The 14,665-nt window shown below is 43.3% G+C and overlaps 1 protein-coding gene across 20 annotated transcripts in view; it reads left to right on the top strand.

The window, feature by feature from the left end:
- The first annotated feature begins 5,303 nt into the window (after window positions 1-5,303).
- UBAP2 (ubiquitin associated protein 2) overlaps window positions 5,304-14,665 on the top strand; it is a 252,161-nt gene continuing 242,799 nt past the window's right edge. For 5 of the 20 annotated variants that reach the window (XM_077789948.1, XM_077789944.1, XM_077789945.1 and 2 more), the window contains exon 1: window positions 5,523-5,569. The gene's annotated coding sequence lies outside the window, so the exon portion shown is untranslated. Of the gene's footprint in view, window positions 5,342-5,463; window positions 5,570-5,866; window positions 5,950-14,665 lie in introns of those variants that run through there. The other 15 variants (XM_077789949.1, XM_077789969.1, XM_077789947.1 and 12 more) reach the window with 7 other exon arrangements.

Raw genomic sequence — 14,665 nt, forward strand, 5'->3', positions numbered from 1 at the left:
AAACACCACTGAAAGCTTTGCTCAAACTGAGAAATATCCCTCTCCTCTCCCTTCATTCATCAAGGCAGTCATTTCATCATAGCAGGTGACCAGATCAGCCCGACACGACTTCCCCAGTGTAAACCCATATTGAACACTAGTGCCAGTCGCCCTCTTGTCCTCAGTGTTTGAGGCTTTCAGTATTATCTTTGCAGGTCTGGGTGGAGGCTCACCAGCCTGCAGTTCCCTGGTGTCTCCCAACCTTACTGCTTTGTTCTTGCCATTGCCAGTTGCTGCATCTACAAACAGCCCTTTTAAAACTGAAAACAGATGGCTGACATTTAAACAGAGTTGGCAAATATGCTTGGACACACTATTCAAAACATTCTACTAAAATCACAGGATAAAAATGCTTGTAATTTATCCTAAGATGAAGTCTGGGGAAAAACAGCAAATGGTGCAAATCCAGTTTCCACTTTACAATACTACTCATTTGTTAGCATTCTTTACAGGAACTTTTATATTACCTGGAGTAACTAAGGGTTGGGATTCCACTAGGCTTGTTAAAATCCAACTGATAAAGACAGATGGTCTGTAAGTGTCGCAAAAGGCAGTGAGCAACACCGTGCAAGGATGTTTACAAGACCTTCAGTGATCATCTACTGCAACTCTGCCCCATCAAGTTATTTAAGAGCTGGCCAAGGAAACTTCTGGCTTCTTGGAGATAATTTAATCTTGGGGAATTTTAAGAGGCAGGAAGCATGACATTGTTAGAGCAGGGGACAAAGCAACCAGGCATCTGCAGACTACTTTCTCTGATGTCACTGACAAAATAATGGAAAATTCATAAAGGACTAAATAGATAATTTGAGGCTAGATACACAGCTAATGTCAAACAACAGTGTTGTATGGAAAACAAGTATGTTAACCATAGCCTGTTTAATTCTTAGAAACAGTTGTCTGGTAGAGGTAACAGTGGATAGGCAGAGAATGAAATCAGGGAACATGACAGAACAAACTCAACATTCACCATTAGAAGAGCATGCACTACACAGGTTAACCCCCACTAGCATCCTTCTCAGGTGTTTAAGCAAGGTTCTGCAGGTTCAATGTCAGGCTCAGACATGTGGAACTGTCTCAACAATCTGAAAATAAATACAGATTCAGATAAAATGTTTTCTGGAAAAGGTTGAAATAATGGAAAATAACAGTAGGGTTAAGGTGGTTGTGCAGAACAATTTCAGATTCTGGTCACATGAAAATGTATCACCTTTTACATACAGTCAAACTACACAATAAGAAAACTTGGACCAAGGTCTGCAGGGACCACCTGGAGAAAAGGGTCATCTCCAGCGACACACTGACGCTAAAGAATGATCAAGCAGCCCAACACAAATTCCAAGGAGGATGCTGAGACATGATGGACTAATGCAGGTCATAGATGTGAAGAATTGAATGGTCTGGGCTTTTTGTAGGCTGGACGCGATGACATTATCCTTCCAGCCTTCACCATCATGAACGGTATCTCTAGGAAAAGGTTTGCTTCCATAATGTAAATGGCAATCCTTTCAAGTTCAATTGTTGTGGAAGCTCTGCTTTATGCAGGCATATCAACAAAATCGAACACATTAGATCTCATTTCTTGGCAGCATCCCCACAAGCTTCACCTCACATCTAAATGCAGCAGCAACCCCAGGTATGTGCAGAGATAGCATCTCTTGTTATCAAATCCTTGTAATAGTTCTCTTGAGAGAACTCCACTTTGCCACCAAAATTTTCAATTGTTCCTCTGTACCTAGGGAGAATTCCGTATCGTGGCATCCCACCCTTCAGGAGAAGGGAGCACCTAAGATTTGCGGACTATTGTGTACAAAAGAAACAGCAAAAGTCAGTGGGCCCACAAAATCTGTATTACAAAGTTCTGTTAGTAGATTACACACTCTGCTTGAAAACTGTTATGTTAGTCTCTGACAGCACATGGCAGTGAGTTTAAAATAAAGAAGGGAGGTCAAAGGGAAGAGAGGAAGAGAAAGAGCTGTATTAAAGAGGAGAAGGAAAGGGACAGAGAGAGAGGGAGAGAGAGAGAGAGAGAATCAGCAGTCCTGGCTCCATCCCTGATGCAGATGATGGAGTGTGCAGGGTCCTGGGGTACACACATATCTGGGCTTTGTATGGGTACCTTTTTCTAGATGAGTTTCCCTGCACTGGAAGTAAATTTCTCCCTTTCTGTCTAATTTAGCTACTATGAAAATTGGTTGGAGGCTTCAGGGTATTTGGTGGTCCCCATATCCTCCTACATGCCTGCTTCTTGACCTCATTCCTACAGTTTTGCTGTGTTGTGCTAATCTCCAGGAGTTAGGATAATGATGTTTGTCCCAGAAAAGTGCTGCTCTATGTCCATGTGGCCCCTTCTCCAGCCACATTCTGTTCATTCTCCCAGTGTGTTATTGCTAACAATCCCTGGCTGCTAGTATCAACAATCCTTGGTTGGCTCTGCAGCCACCTGGCTACCAGTGATTGAGATTAGCCCCATTATCTTCTGGGCTTCTACACACATTCCCTGCAAACTCAGCTCAAAGCTCAAAGTCAAGACTGGTTTCTATATACTGAGCCTCTCCCTTGCAGAGCTTGTTTACCTGGATTATGCTGACTCTCTGAGGCTAGTGCAATATATTTTGGAAAAAGATAGTGACTGTTGAAGAGGTGTCATCAGGGACAGGGCTGTGAGACCAGTTCGCAGTGAAGAATAATATTTTATTAGAACAAGCTATGTAAAAAAAGAAAAAGCAGGGCACAAAGAAAATAAATACTTCAGAATAAATAGCAAAAAACTGCTCTGAGCTTCAGCTCAGTCAGACTTAAGTGTCCGATGAGCCTGAGTGAGGAAAGTGAGGAAAGTGGAAGGAAGCATTAGCAACAGGGAAGATAGTACCACCTGAGCTTGTCAAGAAGAGATGGTTTTACTGCAACACAGAAGTAGAACAGACTACTGAACTAGGAACAGGGCGATATTCTTAACACAAGCAGTTTTCTCCACTCACAAATGTGATAGGGAAGGAGAATGCCAAAGCACCAGAAGAGTGGTGTCCAGCCACTGGTATGTGGTATGTGAACTGCAGCCTGTTTCAGAAATCTGCAGAAAGTGACTGAGAAAGTAAGCTGAAATAGCCTATCTGGACTTGCACCTGCACCAGACTGTCATTTAGTGGCTGGAAAACTGAAGATATTGCAAATCCTTGTAACAGCAGATAAGAATCCTGACAGAGGCAGGACTTGGCTGCCAGACCCTGTCACACCTTTACAGTGTTTAGTGCAGGGCCTTATCTCCACATCTGATGTACTGAATCAAAGGATCATTTAGGTCAGAAAAGAGACCTGCAAGTGAGTGCTGTGACTTATCAGCAACTTGGCAATTAGAACAAAGCACTAAGTATCATGTCAATTTCTTGAACACTTCTACCATCTGGGCAGTCCATCCAAATGCTACACTACCTTTCAGTGAAGAAATTCCTCCTGTTCAATATTTGAGGGAAGGTCTTTGTTCCCAAGCCTCCACCAGTTTATTCCTTTAGCTCTCCTCTGGAAACTTTGTCAGTGCAGTATCCCATTTTCTCATTTATATTTACTCCATGTACAGCAGAAAGAGTCTACACCACTTTGGTCCTGGTATTCCTGCTCAGTTTTCTCCCATTCCAAATTCTCTTGGGCTGGATTCTGTGTAATTTTCAGAGACACATTCCAACTGGCACTACACCATCTGACAAGAGCATCCCAAGAGCTCTTGGCCTTTGTTGTTTTGTGCTGCATACCAAATTTTCATCTTGATTATCAAAGGATTGCCAGGCCATGATGGAAGAATGCTAATAATACTGATTAAATTTACACAGATTATGGACCTGCAGACATGTTTGTCACAAAGCTTGTGAAACTTTGTTTACAGCTGTAATTAATTGTCCCCCTGCAATAGTAATAAAACAGAACTATCACAACAGCTGCATCAAGAAAACCAAAAATACCTGTGCACTGTTTGGTCTGAATTTCAGTTTAGTTCAAAGGACCATCTATCTTACTGAGAGAAAAACAGAACAGGGAGATCTTGCAGCTCCTCAGCAGGAGGATCTGTTGTAGCTCCTGCCCATCTATGCAGTAGGTGTCAAGGATGCAGACTGACTAAATCTATCTAATCTATGCAGAGAAGGCAGAAGCATGAAAAACACTGATGGATTTTCAGTACTGTTTAGGGTAAAATCAGATTTCATGCCCTTTCTACTTACATGGAGAATACGGGCTTAAGGGACAGAGGATGAGCAGTAAAGATTATCAGACCACAGCAAAGGTCAAGGGCCATGGAACATCATCACTGGTGGCACCAGGGGCTGAACAGCTCAGCTCAAACACTGCCATCACTAACCCTGCCTGCTCAGCACTAAGCAGAGACCAACTTCCACACAGAGTAAGTAAGCCCAGCTTTAATATGCCAAGCCTTGCAATGATGCCCAAAGGGTAAGGACCACCGCGTTTTTGGCAACCAGAGGTGCTGTACACAACGGAAAAAATACACAGCAGGAAAAAGCCTAAATGCCTAAACACTTTTGTTTGTGGTTTTATTTTTTCCCCCTTCTGACTCACAATCCAAAACTCAGCCCAGGGGTCAAGTTTTATTGACTATCCTTTCTTGCCATCTGTCCTGTCATCGTTGAGTTTATAGACAGCCAGAAGCTGCACCAAGTTCTCTAACACAATTCTGCTGTGCCAACCCCTCCCTATCCTTCATTAATACCCACCATACTTGACTTTCTCCTCCTGTAGTACAGCTATCTTTTATCCTGGAGTTCTCCATGTCAGGAGGGTGCCTCCCTGTGTCCATCCTTTCAAACGGAGGAGACGTTTACATTAACGTAAGTGCAGAACTGGTTCTAAAACGCCCTGTTCCTAAGCCACCCGGGTCCCTCACCGGGCCCCGTCATGGCGTTCCTCAGGGAGACTTCTAGGGGGTCCCTCACACGGTCCGTGACAGGGTTCCTCAGAGGAGTCCTCGCATGGGCTCTCATGGGCTCTCTCGAGGGGCTCCTCGGGAGCTGGCGGACTAACTCGTGCGGCCCGTGCCGCGGGGATCCCGTGTGCCCTCTCTGGGGTCCCTCGGGGGATGTCTCACGCCCGGGCGGGGCGGGGGGAGCCGCTCCGCCGTCCCGGGGCGGGGGGAGCCGCTCCGCCGTCCCCGCGCCCTCCCGCCCTGCGCGCGCCGAGGGAGCGGCGGGAAGCCGGTCACGTGGAGGCGAAAGGGAGCGGCGGGCGCTCCCCCGCGCGCTCCGCTCACGTGGTCAGCGGAGGGGGCGGGAGGCAGAGGCGGGAGAAGGCGCAGGTGAACGGGCGCGCGCGGGCGGCGCGTGAGGGGGGCGGGGCGGCGCCGCGCCGTGCGCCAGCGTGTCGTGCCGTGTCACGTGGGGAGGGAAAACGACCCCGCGCGCGCGTGGAGGAGGAGGAAGAGGAAGAGGAAGAAGGGGGAGGGAGGGGGAGGAGGAAGAAGGGGGAGGTCACGTGACGGTCGCGGGCGCCGCCGCTGCCGCCGCTTTGTGAGCGCATTGGGCAGGTACCGCGCGCGCGGGGGGCGCGCGGGGCCCCCTCACCCGCCCCCGCCCCGGCCAACGGTCCGCGCGCGGCCGCTCCCTCCCGAGGGCCCCGCGGGCCCGGCCCCGCCTTGCCCGCCCGGCGGTCCCTCGGTCCGCGGGTCTGTCGGCGTCCGCCCGGGCCGCCCAGCCCCGGCCCGCCGCCGACGGGTTGCGGGGGGACGCGGGCTTGCCCTACTTTCCGTGGCGGCCGCCGCGGGGAAGCCTCGCCCTGGCCTAGATCGCCGGCCCCGTCCCCCCCACCCTCCCCTCGCCGCCCCCCTCCGCTCCCGCTCAGCAGGGCCGTGGGTTCGGGGAGGGCCAGCCTGGCTGGGGAGGAGGTGCCCGCTTGGCCCCGAGAGAGGTGGGTTTTGTCTGTACCCCCTGACATCCGCGGGAGGGGATGCTCCACCGTGTCCGCTTTCGAGGAGGGGTTCTCATCTTGGAGGTGGTGGTCTCCTACATCGAGGGTTTCCCTCTGCCGGGTTGCTGCCTCTGGCTCGGGAGCATGTGAGGAAAGCGGGACCAGCTGGAGGAGTGGGGCTGGCGGCAGGAATCAGGCCAGAGGGGAGGTGGCAGCTCGAGAAGTGAACAAGTGGATGATGAAGTATCGATCTATGACTTAACGCAGGGCTTTACTTCCATGTTGTCGTTGCTCATCCCCTTCCTGGGTATTCCCTGGCTGGTGGTGGGGGTGTCACCCCTACAGACAATATCTCAGTGGGTTACTTGAGGACATGACAATGAATTAACTGTTCCCTCTATTAACCTTCTCTACTTCAGTCCTTCCTTGCCATCTGTTTTGTGTGGTTGCTTGGAATTGGGTGTCAAGGCAGGGCTTTGCTATTGGTCTGACTTTTGTTGTTTAAAAATAACAAAACGCTCTTCTTAGTTTTCTCCTGTTGCTGAAGAAATTTGTAGCAACAGGGAAGTGAGCTGGTAGGCATTCCTGTGCAAGAAGCTGGATGTAGAAAGGACATGGTGCATGTTTGAGTCTGATGACAAGGGCCTGAACTCTCTGATGTGGAATAGGTTTAAAAGCTTGTGCTGAAATGTCTGCAGTGCTGTTAGGTGCCACCTGGGAGCAGGGTGGACTGGTTTGAATCTACTCTCTTGTGTGTTAGCACCAGGAGTGAATGTGCAGAGCACCCTGGTTGTGTTCAGAGGAACAGGATGTCTTGTGGAGCAGAAACTTGGGGTTTGCTACGGAGCGGTGTGAAGAAAAGCTGTGGAAGGGGAATGGAAGGGCTGTCCTGGCCTGAGAGCAGCTGGTTTTTTCCGAGTAGAGAAATTGGAGCTGGATGTGAGGGAAGGGAAGGGAGGGGGAGCAGTGCTTGCTGTTGAAACAGAGCCCTTCACAAAAAATGGCAGCGACTCAGCCTCCTGGCTTTTGCTTCCTTAATATTCACCAGGCCCTTTTAGCAATTCCCTTGGTTGTATCACATTCTCTAATAATCTGGCTTCTGTTTTTATGACCTCAACAATCTTGGTTATCTTGGAGGCGGGCAGAAGTGGGAATTGGACAAGCTCTGTTCTACTTTGTTCTACTTGTAGTTTTATCAGTGTGTTGATTTTGAAAACTGTCTGTAGTAAAAAAAAAGTGACATTTCTGAAATTTAGACTGTTTAAATTGTTTTGGCCCATTCTCCATAAAACTCACAGTGCCATAACTTACAGAAGGGTTTGATCATCTGAGGGGACATGGAAGCTACAGACTCGCCACTAAGATCTAGGGAGGCTAGGGGGGAAAACCAACAAAATAATCTTGTCTGTTACCAGAAGCTGTTTTTTAATTTTTTTTTTTGTTTGGCACTTCCATTTTTTTTTTGAAGCTGGAGGTCTAGAACCTAGAAGTAGATTGTTGATGCTCTATATTTCTTCCATGAACTTTTATTTTAGGTGACCATTTCCCTGAAAAATGCCATCTTTTTGGTATACTTTATGGTTTGGTGCTGGTGTTGTCCTATTGATATTGGTTATAGCAGAGTAACGTACTAGTGAACAGTACTTAAAAGAGGTATGTGACGTATACTGTCAATGCTCTATTAATAATCATCACTGAGATTCTTACTATTAGTAGTAATGCTTACTTGCAGTTTCAGTCACATTTAGTACCGGTACTTAGCATAAGTACTTCATAAAAGACTAGGAGTAAAACTTCAGACCTGTTATGAATCTTTTTATTTACCTTTGTTTCCTATTTGGTTGAAGCACGTGAGCAGGACTCTGAACACCCATGTTCAGTGCTTTGCAACAGCCTTGTATGAGCTTGCTGAAGGAGAAGTCAAGTGACTTGTCCCCTTTATAAAATACGTATTAGAGAAACTGTGTTGTATTTGTAGACTTCAGAATTATTGAATGGAAGGTGCTAGAGGAAATACAACTGACATCCACTGCAGTGTTATTCTGCTAGAGCTTTTGGTGAATTTTAGGTTTATTTCTCATACAGTCTGTTTACATGTAGCCCATTGGGTCCTCTGTGCTTGTCAGAGAAGACCTAGTTTGGACTTGCACTGTTTTTCATATAACTTCCCTAAACAGGTTACATTCATTAAAGTGAGAGCTGGGATGAAAGGTTGTGAAATGGCTCCTTTGCAATTACTTCAGGTTCATATTTTACAAAAACTGTACAAAGGGTTTGTCTGTTTTGCTCTAACATGAAAGTCCACACTCTTTGATTTTGGCCATCTGTACTGAAAGTCTGTTGGAACTCCCCATCTGCCTGGGGCTCCTACAGTGCTGTTCCTTCCACAGGTGTGGTACCCTCAGCCTTTCTCTCCCCACTACTTCTCAATGCTTCAAGGAGTAAACAGGGACTAAAGACAGTCAGTTTATAGGTCGTATGATCTGATGCCTAAGATCTCATGGCTTGCTCAGCCTGCTTTTACTACATCATAAATATTTTGCTGAGCATATTATTTTACTTATGCTCTCTTTAGATTGTAAAACCTGTAAAATAGGTTATGTGAACAAATTAGTGCAACTCCATTGGACGGAGTTGTTTCTTTTCTCAATGCTATTGAAATTCTATTTCTTTTTGCCCAGCTTTCTTTGTCGAATCTGCACAATATTGTGGCTTTTTTTGAAGGTAAAATTGTCAAGCTCTTTTTCCCCTCTTTCCCCAGGCTTCTTAAATCAGTCTTCCAGCAGCTTGGAGGAGTCCTTAACCTGATTGAGTGTAGCATTTTGCATTAAAAACAATGAAATGTTTCCCATGTTGAGAGAGCTTTGATCTTTCTTGAGGCTTACGGTTTGCCTAAAGTAATACTCCTATGGTGAACTCCATGGTTTTGTTTTTCTGCTGTATCATAGAGGAAATACAGTTTATTGCTATAGAAGATGAAGATACAATGGAATTGGTGTTGCAGAGTCATTCAGTATATGAATCTACAATTAAATGAAGAAAACACAAATACTTTGTTAAACTTTTAAAAACTGTTTTGGGGGGAGAATGCTTACCTCAGTCTTTTAGGCCACCCTGTGACTGAAGGTGTAGGATTTGAATTCACTAGTTGTGACTAAACCTGTTTATGTTCCTAAACATTTTTAATTGTTAGCCATAGAGAGAGGGAGTCTTTATGTACTTTTATTGTATCTGGCATTGGTTTAATCTAGAACATTTCATTTATGTTTTGTACAATTAAAGTAGTGTTTCTGGAAGTAGGATGATACTTCAGAGACAATATTGAGATTGCTTTTGAGCAAGAAAAACACAGTGTTCCTACTCCATTTGGTTTTTTTAGTGGTTTGAGGGTGATGAATGTATAGTAATATGGAATGAAGCATGTGGCTTCAGAAACCTTTTTGCTTCCTGTTCCAGTTTGTTTTTAAATGTTAACTGAATCATGGCTGTTTTGTCCTCAACGCTTGGCTTTGTACTGTATAATTATCTATGCTTTTCCAGTTTGAAAGCTATTGCTGATTTATTTTTTTCTCTGCTCTTCTTTGATTTTCGAAATCTTATGTTGTCTTACACACAGTTTCAGCAACAGGAATCTGAAAGAAACCCTGGTGCCAAACCTTGAACTGCTGTTGGGCTGTACATAGTGTATTGTATTCAAGGAACTCTGGTCCATGCATTTGATGGGCTGTGCCCCAAGGCATGGAAGCTTTGTCAGTGCAGTATCCTATTTTCTCATTTATATTTACTCCATGTACAGCATGGACAGTCTGCTTTTATTTCAGCTTTCAGTCATGCATTCTGGAGATCACTGACTTGTGATCTGTTTTTGAGACTGACATAAGGGAGACCAAAATTAGTGGTGTTACCTTCGGGTGACTAAGTGTGATGAGGGGGAACAGTACTGCACTTCCTGGTCCTGTGCTTCACTTTATTTTATTAGTCACTGAATGAATTTCTGAATGTTTTGAACATGGGTTGAGTGTCAAGGGGTAACTGTCTGAAATTCATTTTAGAAAAATATTGGAATAGACTTAGGAAGGAGGTTAGTAAAGTTAAGTTAATGAGTATGTAAAAGAGGTTTTTTTTTTTCCTTAGTGTTTGAGAAAACACTTTCTGATACATATCTTCAGCCTGTTGGGTTTCTTTGCTGTTTCTTGATGTGCAGATTAGCAGCAATGCCCAGGAACTCTTCTTTGCATCTTGGAAAAAGATACTCATTATCTTTTTTGAATAGTTCTCTGTTATGACTGTAAGTATAAAACTCATTTCAACTTCATACCTGTACTCCAGTTTTTGTTGTTTACCATTTTACTTGTTGATGTAGTAATGTAGGTTTCTGGATTTTGTCCCAATGACTTTTATCTTACCTTATTTAATTGAAGAGTCCCTTGATTTTTGCTATATTACTGTTGGAGCAGAAATGCTAGAGCTTAAGAATTGTCTCTAATGAGGCTTGTGAGGTGTTTTTGCTAACAAGTTTTCTGTTAAAGGACTTTCTTGCCCTTCTCTTCATCATGGGCTGGCCTAGGCTGACAGCGACTTCTGGAATTCTAGTCTCCCTTTGCTCAAGCAGCACCATCTACAGCAGGTTGCCCAGGACCGTGTCTGAATGTGTTTTGAATATCTACAATTGAGACTCCGTCACCTCACTGGGCAACCTGTACTGTGCCAGTGCTTGGTTGCCCTCAAGGCACAAAAGTGTTCCCTAGTGTTCAAACAAACCCTTCTGTGTTTCAGCCCTTTGGTTCTGGTCCTGTCACTGGCCACTGCTGAAAATAGCCTGGTACCTTTCCTTCAGGTACTTAGACATATTAGTGAGGCACTACATCCCTCTCAGGCTTTTTACTCTGGGTTCAGCTAGTTGATATAGTCAGATCTGTAGTCCTCCAGGCAAACTCAATTTATATGTCCTTACTGGCCTTTGAGAAAGGGGTGGATTAAGCATTGAATTTAATATGGGTGGTGTGGTATTCTTGGTTGGTTGAGAAATGGGTGGGTTTAGAGAAAGTACTGTGAAAATGCAGTAAGAGGCATATTTCAAATTTGAATAATTTCCTGCTAATGAGGATTAATTGACTGTCCTGGTTATAGCTGAATTGAAAATAATTCAGCAGTCTGTGAGGGAAGAAACACTTGATTGTCTGACAGTGATAAAATTGCCCAGGTTCTTTGTATGTTCTGCCTAGGAATTGCATGGATTACAGATGATGATTTAAAGTACAATACATCATTTAGGAGAGGTTAGACTGAATTCTTACGGCATATTGAACCATCCATTTTGTGAAGTTATGTACATCAAAAGTAGTTTTGAAAGTACTTTTTAATGAGACTAAAGCTCACACTTTGCAGAACTATATGGGTCCTAAATTAGAACTGGACCAGCCTAGTTTTTGTACTCTCACAAGTCCAGACACCTTTCCCAAAAACCCCAAGACCTCTACAACTCTAGAGAAAGGTTGAAATAAAGATAGATGTTTAAAATTACTTTCATAGTTAGGGTTATTGAATATAAGTAGGGCTGGGATGACTCTTGTAGAACAGTCATCCAAAATGTAACATTGTTGAGGTGTAGTTTCTGCTAGGAAACCTGCCTCAAATATTTGGATGACTTCACTCCCTTGCTGATTCTGTGGATTGCTGGGGAGTGTTTTTGAGAACTTTCACCATTAGAGACAGTGAAGCAAGAATATGTATAACTTTTATATTGTTCTCAATAAACAAATCCATTTAAATGACAGATCAAGACAGGATGTTCAAGTGTTTCATTAGTTATGAAATGACTCATCCACTATAAAATACAATAAAACATAATGCAAGAGACTGCAGAACCATCCTGTTTCAGTTAATTTTAGTACTTAAGTAAAAATTGAAAACAAAAACATTTTAAGGGGGGGTATCTTGCCTTTCAGGTGAAAACAAGGTAATGTTGAACATTTGAACCACACTGTGGTTACTAAAGGCCTTTCCACCCAGTAAAAAAATAGGTAGCTGTTTGGAACTGGAACTGAATATAGTGGAAAAAAAAAAAAAAAAAAGAGTTGAGCTGTGTGAAATACCATGCTCCGGCACAGTGTTGATGAATGGAGGCAGAGATCTCTGAGGTTTGCTCTTGGGGAAAGAGGTTTATTGGGGGTGCAGAAGGTTCTGCCTCGTGCTCCCAGACACAGCACATGGCCGGGCCTGAGAGGGTGGGGAAGGGGAGAGACAAAAGGAGGGTTTGGGAGAGGGAAAGCTCCAAGGGAGGGGGAGAGGTTCCAAGAGGGGATGAAGTTCCAAGAGACCGCGTGGCCCCTTGAAGCCCCCTTATCAGGAGAGCTTTGGAGAGATTGGGATGAGGCATATCCAATGGGGTTACAGACACTAATGTTTTAGGGGAAGGTACAGAGGTGTGGGATGAACCATACATATTTTGGGGGGTGGGATGGAACAGTCCATTTCACCCCAGGACTCATCTAAAGGCAGGGATGTCATCCGGCTAGCTGGGAGAACTGTTCTCATCCTAGCTGTATTATTTATGAACAATCATATTTATCTATCATCTGCAACATTGAACAACTGGAGCCAGCATCATTTTTCTTCTTGGGACTTTGTTTAGGAGTGGTGAGTGGCCAGGAAGTGCTTTTATGGTTGTAGGTCCCCTTTATTGATGGATCCTAATTGAAAAGCTGACATATATCTCTTCCTCCTTTTCCAGTTGCTCCACAGTACTGGAGATAAGTTAGGATCAGTTGTTAATGTGGACTTTTGATGATACTTTCTTTGACTTAACAGACAGGTTCTAATGCAGTATGTAAAGGGAGAAGGACAGAGTGAGTTGCTAGTGGAGGAGCAGGAGGAGGATGTGGCTTGGGGCTAGTTACAAGACAGGTTTGGTGTGGGGAAAAAGGAGGGGAGGAGTTTGGTATTCTTGATCTCGATATGATGGGTTGCTATTTTGATTTGTTTGTTCAAATTATTTGGAGCCTTGTTAATATAAGCAGACCAGTAATGCTGGGGAACCTTAGATGTGTCTTAACAAACAAAATTCCTGCTTTGATTTCAGCTTCACTGAAAGTGAGTAATCCAGTAATGCCAGGATTGATCACTCCTGGTGGAGTACTGGGGGAGAGAAAGGGTCTCTGTTCTCAACATCCCATTTGGCTGTTAAATCTGCCTGGTGAATTATTTGACACTGAGACTATGTTTCATTCCTTTGAAATGGTGTTGCTCTGTTACTGTGTAGTAGCTGTGTCTCTGGTACTGCTAATTGTAAAACTGTGAGGTTGTTTCGCATTTACTTTTGGTATTCCTACAAATGTGTTTTATGGCTATGTGTAGTGTAGCATTGACAACTTGCCGTATCCTGTATCCTCCAGAAGCTTATATATGAACAGATACGCTAGAAAGACTGTGAAAGTTTTTTTAAGATAATATTTTTTTCTTTTCCAAAACAGAAATGTTGATGGGGATAAGCTGTCTCTTCTGGCAGTCAACAATTCTGAGGAAAGTTAGTGCTTTTGGTAGATTCACTTAGTCATTCTTCTGAATAAAATAAATTATTTTATTCAAAAATTACCTCTTATATTTCCTCAAAAATCTCAGCTTTATGCTTCTCAAGTTCTCTGCCAGGTAAATATAGGTCAAACATGTAAACATAGGTCAAACACTGTGCTAACTTAGCTGAAATGTATATATGAACTTTATTGATTTTGTTGTTGTTAAAAACTAAAAGCATTAATCTGAAAACATGGCAAAGCCTGAAAATGGAGCTTCACACTAGGCTGGTTTACCTAAATGTGTGTTTGGTAATTATAATTATATAGTATTTTATACTGGTATGGTGTTTATGGCTGGAGAGATGTGGAGCTGTACTTTCATGACATCTTAAAGACCAGCTGGGAGGAAGCGGTATGTTTATGTTTTCCAGGACTAGGTGTACATTGACCTCCCAAGGATTAAGTTTCAGGGATGTATCAAAGCTTGTTGAAATACTGACCTATAATACATATTCTTCATCTCTCTTTTCAAAAGTTTTATTTATAGATTTTTTTTTTTAATCACCCAAATTTCTAATTTAAAGAAAAAGTGGAAATATTCCCTCAGTTTAACTTAAAAAATAAAAATAATAATTTTTAAAAATTAGGATCTCTATTAAGCTTCAGATGAGTTTAAAAGAAAAAAGCTCTCCAAAAGCTTATCTTGAAGAAGACGATGGGAATGTTTTCCATCTGTATGAAATTCAAAACATCACAGTTCCAAGAGACTTAAGGTTAACCAAAACACTATCATATGTGTCTGGAATTTAGACTGTCAATTCTTTTACACAATTGGATATCTTGCTGAAGCTCCAGAAGAGTACTGTTAAAGAAATACTTGTTTGAAGTGTAGTTTGACATCACTGTACTTCTAATGGTTCAACAACTTGCATTTCAGTCCTGGTAAAATGTTTGCTGACAAGTGAGTTCCAGATAAATGTTTATTTAATTTTAGTTGCCTCTGAAGTAAAACTACAGCCTTTAGTGTGTTCACATTAGTTTGTAAGGTTGATTTTTTTTTTTTTTTAATTTACCAGGTTTTGTCCTAGTTTTTCTTCTCACTTTCTTCTCATTGCATTCCTTGAGCTCTGCTTTATTCCTCATCTGATTTAGGTAGGAAATGATAAATCAGTCAAACAAAGTTTTGTGTTTTTAAATATACT

The sequence above is a fragment of the Lonchura striata genome, chromosome Z, assembly GCF_046129695.1.
Source record: "Lonchura striata isolate bLonStr1 chromosome Z, bLonStr1.mat, whole genome shotgun sequence".
Taxonomy (NCBI): Eukaryota; Metazoa; Chordata; class Aves; order Passeriformes; family Estrildidae; genus Lonchura; species Lonchura striata.